This window comes from Hibiscus syriacus, unplaced genomic scaffold (genome assembly GCF_006381635.1).
Source record: "Hibiscus syriacus cultivar Baekdansim isolate YM2019G1 unplaced genomic scaffold, ASM638163v2 tig00113726_pilon, whole genome shotgun sequence".
NCBI lineage: Eukaryota > Viridiplantae > Streptophyta > Magnoliopsida > Malvales > Malvaceae > Hibiscus > Hibiscus syriacus.
The window spans coordinates 1,102,286-1,108,054 of NW_024063472.1; the positions used below are offsets into that span (position 1 = coordinate 1,102,286).

Sequence of the window (5,769 nt, forward strand, 5' to 3'; positions counted from 1 at the left end):
TCTGTAATATAAAAGATTGGTACTACTATTTTATGAGATAACGAAGAAGATTACAGACAAAACAAATCTAATTTGCAGGACCTACTAGGCCACTATGATACCATAAGATATGATTTATTATTGGGTAGATGAAAATTATACTTCATGAATTGGAGTGTTGCATGTAGAATCACAAGATGATTGAATTTATTGAATGGTTTTAGTAGTTAATGATAGTATTATTTTCTTTTGGGATCTTGAGAGTTCGATGCATTGTCAATAACTTAAAAAACTTAAAACAATTATGAATATATAATATCTTTTAATTGGAATATTAAAAAATCAAACAATTTAATTCATTATAAACGATAATTCATCATGTTTATCAGATTATTAATATTTTATTACTTCGGATTGTTTTAAAATACAATAGGATGACGAACCATAAACAATAAGTAAACAATATGTTGGGTATATTTAGTAGATAGTTTACATTCACAAACAAATATAACAACGTTGAATACTGGTGAGTTTCATGTTTTTTTCACTCCTCATCCATCAATGGCAAATTTGTTCCTGTAGGTAGCAAAGACGCGCATTCAAGCGATGAAAAATAGAATTTCCGAACGATAAAGATGCGATTCAGTATGAAGTTTGTCCCTGTGGAAACTTTTGGCGTACAAATTGTAAACACAATATACGTACTTTTATACTGACATCTTGTATTTGAGGTATTCCTCAACTGTGAGAGGTTTAGGGCCACCAAACCAGTTGATCATGAATATATTTTCCGCCTCGAGCTTGAAGATCCGAAAGTCATGGTTCTTAGGCCACTCTGTCGATCAGCGATTGCGAATTCAGTCATTACACGAGAGGAAATGGAGTGAATGACAGTTGATCTGGAGTTCGGGTTAAGAAATACCTTTCATTTCTGGATGCTTTGCGAAAAGGGCAGCTTGAGCGAATTCCGATTCTTTCGAGTTTGCATCGACCGGTACCAACTAAAACATCAAGAAAAGAGTCGAATTCGGTTTAAGAATCATTACAAAAGGTCATTTCGTTCTTGTTTGATTTCTTTCTGTTTTGTTTTAATATAAAAAACCAGCAAGACACTAGCATATTGTTTTAAATGATGAATCAAATTAACACACACACAGACACAGTTGTATATGGTAGTTATAGCAATATACCTTTCCTGTGAGTGTGATTTTGGAGCAAACAGGGTTCTCGGGGTCTGCTTTGCCGCAAGTTCCGATCGGATACTCGCTGATTGTGAGCGAGGAACGATGGTCCTTCAATGCATTTCTAGCTGTTGGATCGAGGGTAGTTAGGTAGAAATACGGGACGCCGGTGCTTTTGTCTGCTAGTCCATCGCTAAATGAAACAACATTCCTGCAGCACAAGTTCAAACAGTTGTTGAGTGGGAGAAAACGCAGGGTCATTAGACACTATCAAGTTTGACAAAGCTTGCCCAAATGGCGCTCCTTCCAATTGATTGATAGTGTACTGCAACAACAAAAACACATAACCCAAATTACAGTGTCAAAGAAAACAAGACAAGTGAGTGTTGTAATAATGGGAAAAGTGGAAGAAAGATTGTTACTTTAAGACCCCCCAGGTATTCTGGGAGACCAACCAACGAGCATAGGCAGCGGCATTATCTCTGTCAGGTTTCGATGAAGCTAACAACCTTCCCTCACAAAATATTGAAAACCCAGCAAAAGCAAAACCCAAAAACAGTAAACAGATTCGCTTTTCATCTTCTTCGTTTCTCTCTGACTGTAAGAAAATGAAGATAAACTGGTGTGGACAGCATCTGTATTTATGCTCAAAGTTTTGGTGTTTTAAAGACAGTTATGGGGGCAAAGGCAACGATTTTTTCGTTTCCTGTTGCTTATGCTTTCAAGTAATCTATTTGAACAAAGATTACGCCATTGAACTGTTTAAAAGATGGTGTTTTGCTTTTAATCTTAAACCGTCAAGAACACGATACGAAACAACCTTCTTGCTTCTTATGATTGCAACTTTTGTCAAGTCGCCATCTTTTGCTTAAGATAACATCTATATATATATAGTTTTTTATATATAATTAAACATGTCTAAAATATTCAGACTTCTATTGTTGAAGATTTGGCATTTGATACAATCTTACTAAATTTATTTAATATTTATATAAAATATTAGCATGTTTGTTGTACCTTCCACTCATCGTCGAAAAGTCCGAGAAACATGAAAAATATACTTATCGTCGACACAAAAAATAAATTTACCTAATTAAACCAAGGTACAGCAAATATGCTAATATTTTATATAAATATTTAATAAATTTACCTAATGAAAATAATCATTATTTTTAAATCACTAAAACAAATTTGATCTCATCCATAATGAAGTTCACGAGAACTAATTCTATTAGCTCACCAAATGCACATATATGCATGCCTCACAAATCACATAACATTTAGGAGTCACTCCTTACCATAGTAATCCGTCACTAGTTCGTCGCAAGCCAATGTTTGTTTGATAACATAAGTACAAATTAAATTTGTACTCACTTGATCTCCTTAGCTTGCAACCTTCCTTAGAATTTCCATTTCATCCTGAAGTTTTTCCTTAGCTTTAATAATATTTGATCTTGCTTTCAAGCACTCAATCTCTAAATAAACATCATTACTAAACATATACAAATTCAAACCAAATGTTAGAATTTACAAAGATAGGCATACTTTGGAAAATAAATTCCTAACAAATTTTTCGATGCTTATTCGATACAATTTCCATGTCACAACATAAATATTGCCTTTAATACTTCTAATTGACCAATCAAGTTCCATTTTATCCCAACTTCACAAAATATTTTCACTTAAGCTCCCAACCTTCCACATTTGTGATTTAAACCTCAACTTTTACAAGCTTACCAAAATAATCAAATTTCACATCCTAACTTCAATTTCAACACGTAAACATTAATTTCAATCATATCACAACAAATATTAAACAATTACACAACAATCCATAGCTTTTCCAAAATTTTTGATTTGGTCCACAACTTTTCAAAAATTCTAGAATGGTCTCCAAATTTTTCTAAGGTTTGTAGAATACTTCCTACATCATTTCCAACCCTTACATAATTTCTCCATAATTTTATCATCCATACAAGCCATGTCTGAATGTTCTAAAGTTTCTAGACTAGGTTTTTTTTATTTATGATTTTGCTCAATTTTGATTTGATTCAAGCATGAAATCAACCTCCATCCAACCTTAAAACATCAAAGCTCTAATCTAATTTCATCAAAACACAACGTTTCCCCAACTTATAGTTTGGTTGAATCTTAAAGAACAATTTCTAGGAAGATTTAACATGTTTTAATCATCATACAAGCTTGAAAATGAATATACAACCTCAAAAACATCAAGATTCATCATCAATTCCATAAACCCTAGAATTTATGATCTTTGAACAAAAACCAAATTAGTAAGCAATAATGGTACCAAATGATAGTGTTTTTCGAATAGAACAATTTTTTATTTAACGGCATGATCTAAATTCCTAATAAAATGGCTTGAAAAATCAAAAGATTTTTTTCTTACCTTGTCAAGGCTCACGGCACAACTTTAGAAAATAAATAAAATTCTCTTGAAAATTCTTCATCTTTCTTTATTAAATAATGAATTAAAAAATCATTAAACACTAAATTACCAATTTACCCTTAAAATTAAAATATTTTTACTAATTTACCCTTAATGAAACTTCATATTTACCATAAAACCAAGACAACTCAACCTTATCATCTTCCAAAAGTCAAAGATGAACAAAATATTTTACACTTTACCATTTTGCTCTAGTAATTTTCCAAAAATTACAATCTTGCCACTTAATCCAACGATCCAAATTTAACATGGAATTAAATCCTCAAATCCAATGGTTTATATTATTTTCCATCATTTTAAAATGTAGAAATAATATTTTTAAGCCTAATTTATTATCCTTCAAATTTTCCCAAAATTTTTATTCGATCCCAAAATTTCCAGTTTTTACACAATTTTCAGATCAAGAATATGATTTAAATAGAACTATACTCTCAAGAGTAAATGTTGAAAACATTTTGATGTTTCAATATAACAAATAAAATTAAATGAATTTTAAGATTTTACAAAAGATTTTCTAAGTATATTCGATATAATTATTCGAATATCAAAATATTACTCCAAGTCTTTCAAAGTTCATCTTAATCCTTACTAAAGTGTAAAATTGTGTTTTATACTTAAACTATTTTTTAAACAAATTTTACAAAGTATTTCGAGCCTTAATCGAGCCAAAAATATTTTCTTTTTAAAAGGGTTTCAAGAAAAACCAGATTCCCAGAGGGTACAGATACCCCCATGCATGTTTTGGCTCCGAGAGAAAACAGAATGTCCAGAGGGTACATATACCCCCCTCTAGGGGGTACTGATTCCCCCCTGTGTAACGGTCGAAATATTTGAATTTTACAATGCAGGAACTGATCCCCTATGAGGGGGTACTGATTCCCCCCACACTCCAAGCTGTTTTATTAATTGTTTTCACACAATAACGGCTCCATTGACTCCACTAATGATACCCAACGCTCAGAATTAATTGAAGGAGTATTTAAACAAGCTTAGAAGCCATTGATCAAGAACAAGAAATAAGAAATCATTGAGAAACAAGAGAGAAAGCATCAAACACCAAGTTTGTGCAATTCAAGCCAATTTTCCTTCAATATTCATTTTGCTTTCAAGAACACTATTTGTACTCAATTGTATTCATTCTTGAGTGTTCTTTTCTTGTTCTAGAATTGTGCAAACATCTTTCCTTGTGAGGATTTCTGTAAGTTTGCAAAATTTGTATTTTTTTCTTTGGGAGAGAGTGTTCTCAAGAATTTGGGGTATAATTCTTGAGGGAGTTGTAAGGTTACTCTTTGTCCTCAAAAGAAAGACAAATTAGTGAATTTGTGGAAAATACTTAGTGTGGATAGCTAAGGTAGTGGACGTAGATTTGGTTGAGAAAGTCGAACTACTCTAAATCGTTGTGCAAATATTTTCAATTTTTTGCAAAAGCTTCCACTAAAATTTTTATTGCCAATTCACCCCCTCTTGGCCTATTACGTCGATCGATTAACTCAACAGTAAACTATTCATTTATGGAATAAAATTCGTTTTAAGAAATTACCACCTAAGTCCTTAAAATTTTCCTAATTTTCTATTTTAGCCATCAAACTTTCAAAATTTACATTTTGGTCATTAACTAAAATTTTGAGGTATTGCAAAAAATATATATAAAATTTATCCAATTATTAACTAAATGTAATATATGGCTTTTTTATCGTTAAATTTTATATTTGTATTTCACAACACATATGATGGTGTAGGCTTAGTGGTTAAGGCACACGCTTCATCTCCAAAGACTCAAGTCCCAGTTCTTTCAAACCCCCCTTAAAATGCATTCCTTTGTAATTTGTTTTCCATCCAACAAGGTGGACAAAAAAATAACTAAATATGTTAATGATTAAATTGATAAAATATATAAAATTGAGGATAAAATGTATAATTATATCAATTTTATAAGCTGCCACGTCAATACTTCTGTCGTGGTGGTTTGATTGAATGTATTTAAATATATGATGACCTAATTAAAATAAATTCAAAAATAGTGATCAAAATAAAAAAGGGAAATAGTTAACTGGTCAATAGTATAGTTTACTTTTTTTTATCAATAGTAAGAGGAGACTAAGAAATCCATGGTTATCAAAACCCGACCAACCGGTTGAA

The 5,769-nt window shown here is 31.5% G+C and overlaps 1 pseudogene; it reads right to left on the bottom strand.

The window, feature by feature from the left end:
- Positions 1 to 647: 647 nt before the first annotated feature.
- Positions 648 to 1,739, bottom strand: LOC120187887 (annotated as a pseudogene).
- Between the last annotated feature and the right edge of the window lie 4,030 nt (positions 1,740 to 5,769).